The sequence below is a fragment of the Silurus aristotelis genome, assembly GCF_946808225.1.
Source record: "Silurus aristotelis genome assembly, chromosome: 10".
NCBI classification, from domain to species: Eukaryota; Metazoa; Chordata; class Actinopteri; order Siluriformes; family Siluridae; genus Silurus; species Silurus aristotelis.
Genome location: NC_139583.1, coordinates 15,148,972 through 15,168,455, shown reverse-complemented (window position 1 = coordinate 15,168,455; position 19,484 = coordinate 15,148,972). Strand labels below are relative to the sequence as shown.

Sequence of the window (19,484 nt, the reverse complement as noted above, 5' to 3'; positions counted from 1 at the left end):
AAATATTTAATATTAAACTAAGAATGTGTTAATGATTGGTCTGGGGGTCATCACCTGTAAAAAGAAAAAAAAAGTACAAACTCCATACTGACTTCATTTATCCCAGCTCTGGTATTAGTAAAATTGTGATTAATATTACTTATTAGTTCTATGACTAATTAATACACGATAAAAGACAACCTACATAGAAATGTCACCTCAACTTTTAAAAAATATGTCAGTGAAAATATTTACAAGCAGGGTTGGTTCAGTGAATACATCTGTGGTTTTAATTTTCCACCCATAATGCCCTTTTGTCAGGAAATGTCAGGTCCACATAGACAGTTAGATTTGCATCAGAAAAAGGGAAAGTCAAAGCACACGTTTCCTGTCATTGTGATTTGTGTGTATCACAGAATGTTACCCATAATGCTTCCAGCGCGGTTAAGTATCCATTTGACATGTACGTGCATGAGACAACAATGAATAAACCAAAACATTACCAGTAAAGCCCTAGCATGAGGTGATATATTAACCTGCTGAGAATTTGATGTCACTAAGTAACTTATAGACAACACAAATTTGGAAGATATAGGATACTCAGCAGTAATATAACTCCTTTTGCATATTTCACTTTTCTGCCATAACCTTTATAGGCCAAATTAGAAGACCACCTGACATTCATACCCATATGTGCTTTTTGAACATAAAATTCCAAAACTGGTCCCCAACTTTCATACTTAAACAGCGTTCAGTCTTTTAGAAAGGCTTTTTACTAAAGTTTGAAAGGTGGCTGTGGAAAAGTAAATCCATTCACACACAAGTGGAGTGACCCTGTTTAACATTCCACATTTAAAATCATCCCAATTGTGATCTTTTGGGTTGAGGTAGAACATTCTGAATGCTACAAACAAAAAAGACCTATTATACAATTCTGTGCTTCCTGCTTGAGGCAACATTTTGGGGAAAACACACATACTTTTTTTTTGGTCACATTATTCTGGCCTGGGTGTTTGCTCCCTTTTGTTTAAAAGGCAATTCACATGGCATATGTACTAACAGAAGAGGTGGTATCATTCTGCATATACTGTATAAAATGTCTTTATCAAATTCAATGTTTAACAAATAAATTAGACTTTTTTTTCTGAATGATGGTAATTGCATAATCAAAGCATTGCAAACTGTAATCAATTCATGCCCTACATTTTCTATGAAACTAGTCACCCCACTTTATAAATAGGTCTTACCTATCACCTGAATGCTATCATCTGGGTTCAGGCTAATACACACATGCTAGATCATGTTAGTGTTGTTACTAAGTCTAAAATCTTTTTCTCCTTTTTTTTTGGTTTTTCCCATTAGGGGTCGCCACAGCAGATCATCCGTCTCAATACCTCCTGTCCGCTACAATAAAGTTGGTTATTTCTCATAAGGCTTGAAGGTTTCTCTGAAAGCAGATGCTACAGGATCTTAGTGTAACCCTAGATACTGGGTTATCACTAGATTCCCATTGAAGTGACATTTCAAAACTGCTTATCTTCTGAGATACACAGCCAAAATAACTAGACATGATAATGATAGTGTTAATGTCGATGATGATGCTGATCAAAGTCAACGTCATTCAGAATCACAGGGCTGGAAGAAAAATCCTTCCTGAAACTCATTAAAAGACTAATGTAGTTTTGACTGACAGGGCAAAGAGCCCATCATTCTAATACACAGAGCACAATTCTGTTCACTTTGACATTTGTTTTCAAAAGGAAATGACTGCATTGCATTATAAGCTGCAATACACCACCAAGAAAGCTCTGATGCTTACTGAGAAATTCTGCATAATTATCATCTCGGTATCTTTGACATACTGGAGTTATGCATTTTGTTCACAAAGTGCACTTTCTGAACAGCAGAGGGGGAGTGGTAGCTCCAGCGGTTAAGGTGCTGGGCTACTGATCGGAAGGTTGGGGTTCAAGCCCCGGTATCACCAAGTTGCCACTCTTGGGCCCATGAGCAAGGCCCTTAACCCTCTGTGCTCCAGGGGCGCCGTATCATGGCCGACCCTGCGCTCTGACCCCAGCTTCTAAGCAAGCTGGGATATGCAAAGAACAAATAATGTAACTGTAATGTATATGTGACAAATAAAGGCTATTCTATTCTAAAAAAAAAAAAACAGAAGGTTCTTTAATTGCAATAGGTTCTTTTAAGAGAACTCTCCAAACTCCAACTTCTCAGCAGTACTATGACCATCCTGCTGATTTTGGCTGTTTGGTTGTTTATTAAGCAGGAAGAGAAGCCTCTAATCTGGTTCACCACCTTCTTCACCCAGAACAGCTGTACCACTAAACCTTTCCCCTCTGCCTTCTCCAGAACTAAAAGCCCCATCTCTGATCCCTCAGACAATGAGAAGAGACCTGCCAAATTCCCCTTCAACTGTTAACAGTGCGTGTGTGTTTGGCGGGCAGGGAAAGTGTCATGGCAGAAGAGGGAATCACAGATAAAGTGACAACAGGGAAGAGAAAACAAACAAGGCATGAGAAACAACACAGTGAGAAAGACACACTGATGGACAGCAGAAAATCAGCAACAGTTTTTTCAGGTCACTGAGAAAATCTATCAACATAAAAAATGTGATGTGTAAGCATCTTTTTTTGTTGTTTTTTACTGTCACAAAAAAGGTTAATCATTGGCTTTTGTTACTCACACAGAGAGAACAAGATGGAGTTCAAGTCTGTGCTTCATTTTTAGGCCAAGGTGTGCTTTCTTAGGTCATACAATGAATGCAATTAGGAAACACTGCTACTGGGAAAATACCTTCTTGTGTGGAAAGGATAAAGAGATTTAATGTGTTTATGTGTTTAAGACAGCAAGAGGTGACCAGGACATATCATAGGAGAAGGCATTTGCCAAATAGCTCTGTGTTTGAATAGCACATAGGACCTACAACTGCCCTCTTTCACAGAACCTATTACTCTTATCAGCGAACACACAGAATTTTCATGAAGCACAGCCAACATTTTTTTGTTAAAAAAAAAAAAATCACAGTCGAATTTACTTTTTTTTTTAACTAATTCCTTTACTTTGGACTAAGTTCCTTATAGGTGTATACCATATTATTTCACACACTGTGCATGAACTGACAGCCCAAGTTGCTGGGAAGGTAAATAACTGAATGAATAGGTATCACTAAAACAGCACATGATTACACACAGTAGTGTTGACTTTACACATTCTTAGCCCCTGGTCATCTCTTATCTCTTTAGCTTCTGTTTGGGAGGAGGTGCACTTGCACTACACACATCTCTACCCATACCGAAGCCACACACATGACAATTACATTTTCTTCAGATGAAGCGACAGGAAACAAATAAAGAATTGAGAAGGGACCTAATTTGTGCATCAGATGTTTCTAATGTTCCAATCGTAATGTGAGTTTCAAAGAACTTCTATTAAACTTCTATTAAACTTAACCCAGCAGGGCTTGCATTCTAAAATACTTTCAGAAAAAGAGACATCAAAATTGCATGGTGTAAACATATTACATGTGTGTATATAAAATATTATACAGTATACACACATTTAAATAATCTGGTTAACAAACTCTGTCTACAAGTTGAAATGGAAATTGCCCATGTGGCTCAGTGGTTAAAGCTCTGAGATACTAATCCAACATAGAAGGTTGTAAACCCCAAAACCACCAAACTGCTAATGTTGGACCTCTCTTTCTGCAATGGCCTTAACCATCTCTGTACAAAGTTGGTGCATCATATCTAACTTCCTAATTTGTGACGATGGTGGGGTTTCTCCACTACATCAGAATTTACATATGCAGATTAATAACCCAGTACTGATTCAACTAATGATACCAACTGGCAATCAAATACACACAGTCGAAGTGGGTGGTGTAATAACCTGTTAAATCATTTTCAAAGACAAAGACACACTTTGAGCATGAGGGATACAAAGAATAATCATTCTGTCTTAGGTGCAACACAAACAATGTTAGACAATTATAATTAGACATTTAATTGACATATTTGAATTATATTTGTCTTTACTAATCGTTTGTAGGTTTTGGACAAATTTGTGAGGCAGAATAATAAACCCAAATGCAGGTATAGAAGTATAATTGGATTGTGTTTGGCTAAGACTGACATAATCACTGACTAATCAATAAACACAAGCTAGATAGTTAGTGAACACTTTAAATCGCTAAGCATTCTTTAGCTACTCAGCTACACTTTTTTTACACCATTTATTATGGCACAGTCGACACAACAAGCTTATTGTATGATCTTGACAATTTTATGTTCATTTTAAATCTTCAAGCCAAATTAATTTATTTTGACTGACACAAATCTTTGCAGATAAATATGGCCAACAGGAATTTGGACTGAACACTTAATCGTGCAGATGTGATTTTTGCCAGCAAAATGGTTCAAAAGGCTCTAGAACCAATATTCGATGAAAAAAAAAATTTTGATATAAAATATTGATATAAAAAAATAATGCAATAATATTAAATGATGGAATATTAAATAAATATTAATAAGGCTACACATTAAATCATAGTCACATCCTATGGTCAATTAAATGAACAAATCCACTGATTAACCCATTTATAAAATGATTTAACTGGGATTTACCATTTTGAACCCATTCTTGAAGGAAAACAGCATAGTTAGATAAGTGGTACAAATATACTGACCTGTGGAATGTTATTGCTATTTACACTGTCCCACATTTGACCCCAAAAGCTACCAGACTTGTACACATATCCATACAGTTGTTCTGCACTCCCTGTTCCATCGCTGATAGACAAACCTTTCCCATACAGTCCCCAGTAATGCTTTAGCCAAATATACCATACATGCCATGGTATCCTTCTGTTTCAGCTATTGACCCAGAGAAAAACAGACATCCTGGTCACAAAGTGGTTGTATGTCTTCCTAATCGGGAAACCTTCCAAATTCCAATACAGGGACATTTAAAACACATCCAGAATGAAGTATTCAAGCTGGACTTTTCTGAGACACCATTTTACAATGCAGAACACAGCACTTGATTTTATCAAATGTACTTATCCCCTAAAGGTCAAAAGGTTTGCATAAGGGGCTAAAAATGGTGTTGACTGTTTTAAATACCCAGAAAGCTATCAGGGGGTATTGACCTTTGACCTGAAAAATAAAACAAAAAAAAAACTTCGAGGCATCTGTATTTACTCCTTCTATTCTACCCCTTAAATTAACGAGTTCAAAATGTTCAACATTTTGTATGGTGGGTTTTTCTATCTCTAATTCCCTTTGTAGTCGACAACGAACAGAAATGTAGAATTACCTCTAATGTATCTGTAGGGTGTAGGAGAAAACACTCAGACATAAAATAAATTCATTGACAATGTCAAAGGTCACATTTGGCATCTCCTAATCATCTCCTGCCCCGTCTGCATCTGACTTCTTGAATCAAACTTCTTAGATGGTTCTGGTTTTGGCATTTTGTATATTGTTTTTAACATGCAGTGCAAGCCTAAAGAAATATATTCTTTACTTTCCAAAGTAGTCAACAAAACTACAAAAGTAATAACAGATATGTAGGTATAAGCTCATTCTTAATACTGAAGTGCTTTGAGTACCTAGTCAACTAAATCCATCTTGTTTTGACAAGTTAGGCAAATTATTAAATCCATCATGATGATGATGAATTTGTGTCCTATCTATCCTTTAGCAAAATGTGTTTCATATCAGTTAACATTATCACATATTCACAGCATACATTTAACGCATTTCTACCTATTTCATTCAATAATAAAAATGCAAACAGGACACAGGAAATAAAAGAAAAACAATTCTGTATATGATTCTGTATATATATATATATATATATAAATGCTGTAAATTCTAGTTTACAATAAAGTATTGTAATATGTACAATAACTGCAAATGTTATTTACACTAAAGTACTATAATCTGGTCATATTTACAACTCAGCTATAAGATCTTGCTCATACATGAGAGTTTGGAGATTCTGGTGTTAGAACTGCACGGTGACACAAAGCTGTTATCATTGATCCACCTAAATCCCAATAAAAACACAGCTTGCTTGTATCAATTCGTCTACTTCCTCTAAATTTACTCCCCTAAAAGAGTGCATTGAGACAATGCATGCTAGATAAACTAGTTATGGTGGCACAGTTAGTTTCATGGCACAGACACAAAGGTTGCGTATAAACAAATCGCCCTGATTAGGTCTTTGAGCAAAACCATTCAGCTCAGTTGTGTCCTGCATCAACCAAATGAACAAATGTACTGGTTTATTTGTTATTTTAGGCCATGTAAGGTATTGGTGTTTGAATGCAAATATGTTTCACAATTGTTTACTGTAAACTGAACAGTAGTTATTAGCAAGCCAAAAAAAATGTGTAGGCCAGTATGAGCATTGTTACTAATACTCAAGGCTGATGTATAATTACACCCTATAGGAGATCATTAACAACATTTTATACTTTTATAAGAGGCAATTTGTTCATCAAAAATGTAAAAGAGCACAGTTAAAGGAAACTGCTGTCATTTATAAATATTTCTTATGACCGTGAAGATTCATTCTGGAATGGGAATTTGTGCTGTATGGTGTGTCTTGAGGCTGTAAGCTCACCACTGATCTGGGTGGTAGGATGAAGAGATTGTGTGTGTGTGTGTGTGTGTGTGTGTGTGTGTGTGTGTGTGTGTGTGTGTGTGTGTGTGTGTGTGTGTGTTAAACTAATGGACATAAGCCAGTATCCTCCTTATTCATCTAACGAGAAGATCTCAGCCTGGCTCAGGATCCTCCCAGCTCCTGCAGGATTTCTCTGAACTGTCCTCACATGCAGTGTAACTGTAACTGTAAGGTGCAGGGGCTTTAAAAACCTAAACCACAACATCTACTCTTCTTATTTGTAAACAACCACAAAGTAAGTAACATCAATTAGTGGCACTTTTTTCTCTTTAAAACCTTAAAACGATTTTCCATCTTAAAATGATCTTACCGTATTAAAGAACGCTGTAATCCCGAAAAGTCGTTGTTGACCTTCTGAAAAACGGTTCAAGGGTCATTAGAAAGAAAGCAACAGAAATGCCAGCGTGAAGCCAGCGTGAGTGTGTGTGTGCGCGTGTGTGTGTGTGTGTGTGTGTGTGTGCGTCCGCCTCCTCACTCCTCTGCACTTCTCTGTTCTCTCCTCCCTGAGCACAGCAGAGGCGGGAGGTTCCGCATAATCACCACGGCATAATGAAACACCAACACTGAACACTCATCAGCCTTTTCTGTAATCCTGAAAGTACAAAAACTCTTGTGTGATTCAACATCAACACGAACATCCAGGCTACAGCGTTTCTCAGCTTATAATAAAATAATTCTTATACCTGGCTGCGAAAAATAACAATAGAAACCATCATAGAAACTCGTTTCCAGTGCAAATACCATTACAAACCATAGTCTTCTAACCATTACAACCATCAAAACCAAAAGGGGAAACCACTAAAAAAACATACTGTTGAAACATATGGAAATCTGGATGCTTTATTGTCTCCAAATGGTCCCTAATGTTGTCCAGTAGATATCAATATATGATCTACAAGTTGCCAAACTGTCCTACTGACCCTTAATGTCCATCATATCCATGTGAACAATACATGCAACAAATTCCCACTAGATACCCATTGAGACAAAAGTACTGGTTAAAACAATACACTTCACATTATAACCATAAAATCATATAAATTCTGTGAAGGTTTCTATTGTTTTTCTTTTCTACAGGAGGAAAGTGTTGTGGCATCATCACTCTTTCTATGCAGTCTGCTTGTTTACTCGAATCATTTATTTTGAATGTGAAAGATAAGATGATTATACAGTTCTTATGTATTAGTAATTAAGGTGATGTGCACACCTAATTTGAGCAACCTAAGAGACCAGAGAAGTGTGGATTGTATGGTCGATGATGATAAAAAATTCACCAGGAAGCAGTTTAAAAAGAATGCACTTCTTTAGCATTTTTTAACATTTTTAGCAAATATACTCACAGAACAAACATGGAGTTGGTTGTCAACAAATCTTTGTAAACAAGGTCAACATCCATTCAAAACTTTGAATAAAAGATAAACAAAAACAACAGAAAAACCCATCAAAATTACATGCAAATAAATGCAAATATATGCAAATAACCAGGACACTGTGGTTCACCGGCATGCAAACTAGTTCACGCTGAAGTGCAACTATGCTACACTATCATATCCAAATACTGGGAATTATGATAAAGAATATTAAAATAATGAATAATGCAGGTCCCTGCACAGCTAAATTTGATTAAACATGATTGTAAAAAATAGAATAAGAGCTTTGTAATGTCCATTACAACAAACGCCATACTTTTTAATGTGATGCAAGATGTACACATGTGTGACATCAATTCAGTACAGTGTTTAACTGAATAATCAGGACAAAATAGTGAGCAGAGGTGAAAAGTGAGCAAGGCATAACCACGGCATATCATGCTGATGGCTTTGGTCACTCGAAACAGAAGTTATTTGGAGTATACTGATATTTAGTATATAAGTATACACTTTATTAACCTTTTGATCATTTATACAAGAATATAAGGGTTAAATGTGTTTTTAGAATAGCAGAACCTGTGCTCCTACTAGCTTTATTATTCATTTTGAAACTGTATTACTGTTTTCCCACCAATCACTGTTTGACAGTACTGACAATACTGGTGGAAAAAGGAGGATGACCAGTGATTAACCATGACACTTTTTTTTTTACATCCTTCCTCTCTTACTCAATCTTTCTTCCCCTCAGCCATTTTCCTTTAACTTTTATTTCCCCCTAAATCTGTGGCAAAACAGATTCTGTAAAATCATGTTTTTATCATTATCCTGTGGTCTTCTATTGTCATTAAATTATTGATTTATTCCTGAATAGTCCTTTTTGCTCTGACTTCCAGGAGTACCTTAGTTTTGGTATCTGTTAAGGCAAAGTTAAGGTAAAACCATCCTAAAATGTCACTTTTATGAATCCTTATTATGTTGTGTCCCAGAAACTTTTAAACTCTGGCTCACATTAACACATGACCTTGTATGAGTGAAAAGGTTGGAAGAGAAAGCACTTTTCCTGCTCAGCGTTTCTGGTATGTTTTTGACCCAACTGAGGTGAATTCAGGTGCACAAGGCAATATTCACAAGCAGTGATAAGAAAGTATGCAGGAATGCAGCTTTTGTCCAATCTATGAATACCAAGTAAGTGTGTCACACAAGGATCTAATACTGTGGACTGTACAGTATATGTCCAGTGCAGTGGAAATCTTACTTACTATAACCTCACAACAGAATGAGAAATACATCTTTAATGTGTATTTGTGTAATTTTAGTACAGGGAGTTTATTGTCACAGCTGATCTGTAGTTTACTTTAATATGTAAAACTGATGGTGCTGTTACTAGTCCGAAGGTGAAGTTAGTCAGTATTAAGTAATCATGGGGGCAGTAATTATGGAAATGGTGACAACTGGTGAGATTGCTAGAATTGTCAGCTTCACTTCAAATAATCAAGGGTCACAATACATTAGTCCAGTCTCTTTCTGTCCTGTGTTTAACCTTGTTGCTGGCCCTTTAGGTAGCTTATGGCCAGTATTTTATCCTGGAAGATGTTCACTAGTTTAACACATAGGAAGCATCCAAACGATCAAGAGCAGTTGTCTAGTCTTGTCCACAAAGAGCAATTTATGGCTTCAGGTCTTGATTCTAACCAATCAGGTGCCATATCTGATGCCATTAAATGAGTTGCTCTTGGACTAATCAGCTGTCATGTGTGGTTCCAGATTTGTTGGAAGGAAAGCATGTGGTCACACTTGCTTCACTGTGGATAGGATTGGACAAAAGTGCTTCTGAGGTTTATATTAAACAAAGCAACTTTCTGTAATCTTAACATACCTGACTGAATCTATCTTGAGTTGGGTAGAGTTAAAGTATAGAAAGCATAAAACTGTGCAAAGCTTTTGTTTGAAACCCCAAATCAAAATAAAAGTTTTCTACTCTGTCTACCAATCTTTATTAGCTAGCCTGATAAATGTTAGACTTAAATGGTCCTCAAAGTTAAAAGTGTGTGGCACAAGTAGAAAAAGCCCTGGGGTAAGTGAAATTCAATGAAACAAGTAATGACAGTTTCAAACTAAAGTCAGCATTTAATTCTTAAATAAAAAGAAAATCAGTGCACTGTTGTTTTTCACTGGCAGGTAATACGACGTAAGAGCAAGGCAAAGCTTTGCTTTGTGTTTATTTCATTTTTCATTTTATTTATTTATTTTTTTTATTTAAATTGATCTATAGCGGCCATCTGTCACTTACAGGTTTGGTAATATTTTAATAAGTTCAATTAAAGTAGTCACTACCATATATTCTAAGCCTGTCATCTTCTGGAAGACTGACTGGTAGAAAAACTTTATAGTACATTATTGCACAGTATGAAATTAGAACATTGAGTAATAGCCCACTTCTAGTGGTGAATCTAGAATCTATTCTGGGAACAGTGGGTGCAAGGTGGGAATACTCCTCGATGTAATGCCAGTTTGTCAAAATAGACCATGTACACAAATTAATACTTAGTGATTCACACCTAATGACAATTCAGCATGGCCAATCCACCCACTAGCACGTTTCTGAAAAGTGCTAGGAAACCCGACAATCCAGAGAAAATCCACATAAAATATGTAACTCCATACAAACAGAAGTTCTGGGGACATGACATACGAATAGCTCATGCTGATGCATTCTATTTTACTACTTTTAAAAACAAAAATGCAGACAGTATAGGATTACCTGAAAATGAGAAGACCGTACCAGTACTTTACTTCTCCATCAGCCAATTCTCTTCAAAGTTTTGACAAAAAGAGGTACAGTTTAAAATGCAAAATGTGATCACCTTAAACATTGACTTGGATCCATTTGAACTGTGTACTACTGTTTAAGTATCTCTTTTTTATCCATTTTATTGAAGACATTTCTCTTTTGCGGTTTTTCTTACACAAAATCTGCAAAATATTGTATGTTTAATGGCAAGAAAATCTAAATTGTGCCATTTTCGACTGATTCTCTTGCAATACAAATCTAAGATAAAATGTATAGTGTTAGTGCTGATTCTGCATAGTCTCAAAGGAAAAGTAGGACGAATTGTTAAAACCGTTTTGTGCACTAGATGGCAGACGTGAGGCACAAGTCAGCTGACTTTTATTTTTCCTGTATTCCTCTTTAAAATTTTAATAAGTTGAAAATCTTTTGGAAAAAGGTGGAACCACTGTACTGACATAGTAAAGCTTACAGTATCTGTGATTATTAAATAAGCCAAAAGGAAAAAGAGAAAAAACAATTTTAATAAGTTGAAAATCTTTTGGAAAAAGGTGGAACCACTGTACTGACATAGTAAAGCTTACAGTATCTGTGATTATTAAATAAGCCAAAAGGAAAAAGAGAAAAAACAATTTTAATAAGTTGAAAATCTTTTGGAAAAAGGTGGAACCACTGTACTGACATAGTAAAGCTTACAGTATCTGTGATTATTAAATAAGCCAAAAGGAAAAAGAGAAAAAACAAAAGGCAAACGATGTGTCAGAAGCTTCCCATGTGTCTCCAGTATCTCTGCCTGTAATCCAGCCAAAGTAATGGCACAGAAATGAATGACGTCAGCTTTAACTTCAAATGGTAAATTTCATAAATAACAATATAAAAAAAATGTTTCATAAAAAACATAAATAACAACACAAGTGTGTAACATACATAAAATAACATTGTATGAAGGACAAATGAATGCAATTGAGTAGTAAAGGTCATAAAATTTATTTAATTAATTGTATATTTTAAGTTATATATTCTAAATAATGGAAAGGGACAGCTAAATATCAAAGGCTGCTTCCTCATCAAGTCAGTGTTTTACTACTGAAATGTTCTGTACAGTCATACATGATTTATTTTTAGATAAGCCAAAGAAAATAGCAGATGTTCACCAAGTTATACATGTTTCTGTCAGTGCTGTCTGTGTTATTTAAACAATAAATGGGGGTTTTACTTTATTCACTGCTGTCCATAAACAGAAACACTTCAGTGAACTCTACTGAAATTCTCATCATGCCTAATTAAACGTCACAGACTGTTACCACAGCTTTTCAGGGATTTTCGGTGTTTTGAGCCGTTTTTTGTGACTCAGAATCATCTGACCACTTTTGTAAGTACTGGAGAGCAGCGGAAGGGTCACTCTCATTAAGGCCAATAATAATACCTTGGTTTTTTTCCATTTTTCTATAGTGTTCTTTAAGCTGTAAGCCTGAGGAATGTTAGGTAGGCAGATGACTGGCTGATGAGCTGGCGGGTCGAGTCTGGTAACATGCTGAGGAGATGTGGGAGAGCAGAGAGAATGTGGCGCCCTAGGACGCACCGACCGCTCTGACAGCATTACTCACATACACACAAACACACACATTTACACACACACACACACACACACACACACACACACACACACACACACACACACACACACACACACACACACCCGAGCTTAGGAATCCTGTACAGCATTCCACATCACATCCCTCACAACCTGCACAGGTTCCTAATAAACAACCCCTATGCTTTACTTTGGTGCTTTAGGGCTGTACAAAGTATTCCAGCACTTGTTCCACTGTTTTACGTGAAACATTCATACAACTCAGAAGTACCATTTCCTAAATCTAGCTCAGGTCTGGGGAGTGTGGTTTATATAACCCTTTTACTCCTCTCATGGAGAGATTGATTGAGTTTAAGGCATCCACTAAAGCCTTTACAGAAAGTCTGTGAACAGATGCAGTCAAGATGTTTTGGGCAGCATTTTTAAAGTTACCATCAACTATTGGTGCAAAAACATTTTAGAAGAACTGAGTTGTTCAAGGACAGCTGGTTACTTGAATTTATTTATTTTTACTTGAATGTAGGGCTGGCAGGTTGTTTGTGTTGGCGTAGCTTGCAAACACCTCTTTGTTTTATCTGAGCTATGTGACTGTGATACACTCAAGAAATGTTTTTTTTTTATCAAGACGAAAGATTGATTTCATTTAATGCTCTTATTTTTCTTCTTTGGCCTTAAAGCTCCGATCAACTAGTACCATCTATTATAGTATACCATGGTGGACTAAGTACACCATTCTTATACTTGTTTAAAAGTATAATTAATCTTCTTAAATATCCAGATATTTAATATAATATCACCAGATATTATTAGATATTACAATTAACATGTAGTGAGATTAGAATAAATGTATCCCAAAATTAAAATCTTACACAGACATTACTTCTCCCAAATCTCAGATTTATATTAATTGATAAATCATAAAAATATGCATGATATAGTATAGAAAAGCATACAAAAAAAAGTAAAAATAAAGTAAAGTAACACAGTGCACCACTGACAAAATAATTATTACACATACATTTTAAAATAATAATTATATTCAATAATGAATAATGTGTCATCATTTATAACATTTAAGATTTACTTTAAATGTCATGGAACATTTGTGAGACAAAGGTAAAACTCTCTGTCTCTCTCTCTCTCTCTCTCTCTCTCTCTCTCTCTCTCTCTCTCTCTCTCTCTCTCTCTCTCTCTCTCAAAGCATAAAGAAAAACCTATAATTGTTAAAAAACAATGACACCGGCGACTGCTTCCATAAATGTTAAACAATTGTCTATACTAATAATTGTAGATTATTTAGGCATCAATATGTGAATAACCTGTTGGAAATACAATATAAAAAACTGAGACAGAAAGCGGTTAACCCAGCGGTTAAGGCGCTGGGTTGCCGATCGGAAGGTCTGGGGTTCAAGCCCTGGTATCGCCAGGCTGCCACTCTTGGGCCCTTGAGCAAGGCCCTTAACCCTCTATGCTCCGGGGGTCCCTTACGAGGGAATTATCAAGGCCCGTGACGTCGGAGTGACGTGGGGCCGCCTTCCCGTGGGCCCACCACCTGCAGGAGGGACCGTAAGGGACGGTGCTGTGAGGATTGGGCAGCAGTCGAAGGCGGGGGCCTGCTTAGACTGCTGCCCCCGCGACCCGAATTACAGATAAGCGGGAGAAAATGAAGGTCAAATACTTTTGTTACCAGAATATTTTCAGCGCTTACTTTTAAAAAATATTTACATCTGTAAACATCTAAATAACATCCATAATTCAAAATCTTTTGTTAAAAATGACACAGACATATTGTAATGTCTTTATTCTGTTTCATACTATATAATGAAAGTCAGTACATGTTAATATTGCAGTGTATCACTCACTTATGTAGACTGGAGCTGAGAGGAGTACCTTAACATTGTCTGTAGTTACCTTGGTATTATGTCATAACAAGCTTTATTCAGTTTTACAAACCATAGATCATGTTCAGGTGAAAGAGTTCATGTAAAAAAAAAAGCGTGTGATTATTGCACACAACACACACATGCACACAACACACACATACGCATTCTATTAGTACTCACGTCATGTCCATAGAGGTGTTCTACAAAAGTATGTAGAGTTATCACAAGTAAATAGATAAGTTCAGAATGACTAAGAAAATTTAAAAAATTCCAGAAACGGTTAAAAAGAACCTATTTACAAATGTAATTGCTTTGTGTCTTGGCAGCATACAAATGACTACACTGTACAGTACCTAGGAAAACTACATCTAACCAGGAAACACAGTTAAAAGGCTACATAAAGCATTCTGGGTCATACTTGCATTATCAAAATTACAAAACATCTACATGGTCAAGAAAATGAGATATGATTACAGGATATATATATATATATATATATATATATATATATATATATATATATATATATATATATATATATATATATATATATATATATTATTATTATCATTATTTTTTTCTTTTCAATAATTTTGGTTTTCTTTCAGATACAGCCTCTAAGTCAACTGCCATCTGATTACAGAGTGAATTACTCTTGCGGATGATTTCATGGAAATGTTTTAATGAGGTTTCTACAAGCTTCTCTGCAGTTGTGATTTAGTAGTTTCCATACAAGTTAGCTCTTATAATCACTTCTTTTCTCAGTGAACATGTGCTTGAGAAAGGAGGGGCAGGAGTAGGAGTGCTGCATATCTTATCTGTTGCACTGCCAAACAGGCCCTTTCAAATTGCTCACATTCTTCTGCATACTTCACCTCTACAGCTGGAAAATGTATGTGTGTCTCTCTTACAGGGAAACTCTGATTTAGCATGACAAAGCCTTTTATCTGTCAGTTATAACCATCTGTATAAAATATTTAAGCTCTAAAAGATCAGCAGTATTTAGGAAAGGCCCTGGGATGTGTGTGCACATATGTGTATGGGTGTTTAACCCAAATTGTTTTATGTACAAAGTTTTATAAGAAATAAAAATAAAGTTTAATCAAATGTTGAAACAACATGAGCCACATCTCATCATTTTGTGACCACAAAAATATATATATATATCATGAGTAAAAGTTTAAAAAGGATTTATAAGAGTATTTAATGTATATAACTCCATATAACAGTTATTTCCTGCAGGAAAGGCAGACTCTTTACTCACACTTTTACTAAGAGTTTTTGTACTGATGCTGTGACTCATTGAGAGATGCCTAATGTAAAAGAAGCTTTTGATAAACACATCCCAAAAGGTTTTGCACAGAAATATCTGGTATGACAGGGTGACTTCTTTATGAGTAAGTGTGATGAGTGAAGTAATTAGCACGCACGCATGACAAGGCAACAGGAAGTTTTCTAAAATAAATAAATAATTAAATAAATACGTGACAAAGAGGTGAAACTCAAAAAGGTGAAAGAAATTAGTCAGATCAGACAATGAAAGAGGGGTGACGACAGGGACAAAACATGTACAGGTGACTATCCATGAATCATTACATATATTTACATTTTATTGCCAATCCTACTCAGCTGTTTGTATGGGCTGCTTTCAGAACTGTCATACAATTACATAGTTGGGTAAATACCACATTTGACATGTTATTGCTGTCTAGGAGACTTGTGTGTTCTGATTAAGGTTAATTTTGGGTGATTGAAGGGTTTTGCTTCTTAGTAGGCAATGAGTAGAGATGTTCACAGGTTATTTATGGTTATTCTAGTCAGCATACTTACACCATTATTTTACTGTAATATCACTACATTAAGAGGGACATACAAGCGATCTTACAATCCAAACACTTAGGTCTTGAAGTAGTTAAGTACAACTTAGCTGCCAGAAATGAACTAGAAGCAGGTGCGAAATTGAAAGACAGAAAGAGCTACGAATGAACGCTAGGGCTAGACCAAGTGTTAGGAGAAGTGCTACACATGAAAAGTAGAGTGAGAACAAACTATATAATCTTAATACACAATAGTGCAATAACAAATAGTAAAATGATAACCTTAAGGAACACCCTTGCCATATAATTAATCATGAACCCTTAAATGTTGCTTCTTTAGGGAAATATTCTATTTAAATCTATTAAACTGAGTGTTTCCTTATTAGAGAGTGATCCAAGACCTAAATAATGTAGGCTAAGAAGCTTTATGTCAACCCTTTAAGGCTTTTTCTTTGAGTGTATGACAAAAGTGAACACAGATGTGTACAGATGTGCACACACGCACAGACAGCAGACACATCTGTGACTGCTTTACAAAGTTGTTTTTAGACTCAGAATATGTAAACCTTTAAATATTGATATGTAAATATACAATATATATATATATATATATATATATATATATATATATATATATATATATATATATATATATATATATATATATATATATATACATACAGGAACACTGTAACGTGCAAGGCCTCCGGGTCAGTCTGGAGCTCGGGTTGCTGTCTGTTTGTAGCTTCAGTGCATGTTCTCTCACTGTCTGCATCAGTTTCCTCCAGGTTCTGTGATTTCCTTCTAAAAACAATCCACTGGGTGGATTGGTGGGATCAGTACCCATGCAGGCTGTATTCCTGTCTCACACTCAGTGTTCTGGACTATACTTTCGATCTACTGTCATCCTGATTTGAATATAGTGTATACTGAAGATAAAGGAATAAATGTGACTTTGTTTGCAACAAGAATGCTTGAAAAAGTGTTTATTGAGGCTGGTTTGATGATCACTGGTTTTTTTTATAGCCATAATGAGCAGAAAAGCATCTCAGCATGCATTAAAACTTGAAGCAATGAGCTACAATCTCAGAAAATCAATCACCTGGTTCTTTTTTTTCCAGTTCAAGTGGAAATGCCTATTATAGCACCAGATTCTTGTTCTTGGTTGATAAGACTGAAACCTGAACTTCTACTCTTGTAGCTCACCCACCTCGATGTTTGATGTGATGTATCTGCTGAGGGGCTTTTCAGCTTACTATGGTTAATAAGAGTGACTATTTTACTACAATCAATCCTCATCTCATGTCGTTTAATATCTATGTGTTTCATTCTAAACAACAGAATATTTCTTTTGCGTTTAGGACCATTTTATGTAAACTCATGGTTTATGTAAATCTTCTTTTTTTTCTGGCTGCTGCTTAAGGGTACGCCATAGTGGATCATCCGTCTCCATACCCCCAGTCCTCTACATCTGCCTCATTCAAACCAACTACCTGCATGTCTCCCCACATCCATAAACCACCTCTTAAGCCTTTTCCTCTTTTCCTCCTTTCTGGCGGCTCCATCCTCAGCATTCTTCTACTAATGTACCCCATGTCCCTCCTCTGCACATGTCCAGACAATCTCAATCTCGCCTCCCTCACCTTGTCTCCAAAACGTCCTACATGCCCTGTCCTTCTAATAAACTCATTTCTAATCCTGTCCATCCTCATCACTCCCAACCAAAACCTCAACATCTTCAGCGCTGCTACCTCCAGCTCCACCTCCTGTCTTTTACTCAATGCCACTGTCTCTAATCCATACAACATCGCAGGTCCCACCACAGTCCTATAAACTTTCCCTTTCACTCTCGCAGATACTCTTCTATCACAAATCACTCCTGCTATCACTCTTCTCCACCCACTCCACCCTGCCTGCACTCTTTTCTACACTTCTCTAAAACACTCTCCATTACTTTGCACTGTTGACCCAAGGTACCTGAACTCCTCCACCTTCTCCAGCTCTTCTCCCTGCAACCGCACCACTCCACTGCCCTCCCCCTCATTCACACACATGTACACTGTCTTACTCCTACTGACTTTCATTCCCCTTCTCTCCAGCTCCTTCCTCCACCTCTCCAGGCTCTTCTCAACCTGCTCCCTACTCTCACCACAAATCACAAAATCATCAATAAACATCATAGTCTATGGAGACTCCTGTCTGACCTCGTCCGTCAACCTGTCCATCACCACTGCAAATGGGAAAGGGCTCAGAGCCGATCCTTGATGATATCCAACCTCCACCTCCTACTGCACACTTCACTGCTGTCACACAGTCCTCATACATGTCCCGCACCACTCTTACATTCTTCTCTGCCACACCCGACTTCCTCATACAATACCACAACTCCTTTTTTGGCACCCTGTCATATGCTTTCTCTAAATCCACAAACAGATGATGCAACTCCTTCTGACCTTCTCTATACTTCAATATCAACATTCTCAAAACAAATATTGCATCTCTGCATACTGTTGCTCACAGATGATCACCTTTTCTCTCAGCCTGGCTTCCACTACTCTTTCCTATAACTTCATGGTGTGACTGATCAACTTTATTCCCCTGTAGTTACTGCAAGTCTGCACATCTCCCTTATTCTTAAAGATCGTTACCAGCACACTCCTTCTTTATTCCCCAGGCATCCTCTCACCTTCCAAAATCTTATTAAACAATCTTGTTAAAAACTCCACTGGATCTCTCCTAAACATCTCCATGCTTCTACCTGTATGTCATCTGGTCCAACTGACTTTCCACTCTTCATCCTCTTAATCGCTGCTCTCACTTCCTCCTTACTAATCCTATCCACTTCCTGCTTCACCAACTCCACATCATCCAACCTTCTCTCTTTATTTTCCTCATTCATCAGCTGCGCAAAATACTCCCTCCATCTTCTCAACACACTCTCCTCACTAGACAACACATTTCCATCTGCATCCTTTATTGTTCTAACTTGCAGCGCATCCTTCCCAGTTCGGTCCCTCTGCCTGCCCAATCGGTACAAATCCTTTTCTCCTTCCTTAGTGTCCAACTTCTCATGCAGCTACTCATATGCATTTTCTTTGGCTTTTGCCACATCCCTCTTTACCTGCTGCTGATCTCCTTGTACTCCTGCCTACTTTTCTCATCACTCTGTCGATCCCAATTCTGTTTTGCCAGCCTCTTTCTCCTTATGCTTTCATGCACTTCCTCATTCCCCCACTACTTTGTCTTTGTCTTCCTTTCTCTTTCCAGATGGCACACCAAGTATCTTTCTAGCTGTTTCCCTTATAACTTCTGCAGTAGTTGCCAAACCATTCACCACCTCTTCACCAG

At 36.8% G+C, this 19,484-nt stretch overlaps 1 protein-coding gene across 4 annotated transcripts in view; it reads right to left on the bottom strand.

The window, feature by feature from the left end:
- The window catches only part of ripor1 (RHO family interacting cell polarization regulator 1), a 69,735-nt gene extending 62,556 nt beyond the window's left edge, over positions 1-7,179 (bottom strand). For 2 of the 4 annotated variants that reach the window (XM_083552627.1, XM_083552631.1), the window contains exon 1: positions 6,995-7,147. The gene's annotated coding sequence lies outside the window, so the exon portion shown is untranslated. Of the gene's footprint in view, positions 1-6,994 lie in introns of all 4 variants that reach the window. The other 2 variants (XM_083552633.1, XM_083552629.1) reach the window with 2 other exon arrangements.
- Between the last annotated feature and the right edge of the window lie 12,305 nt (positions 7,180-19,484).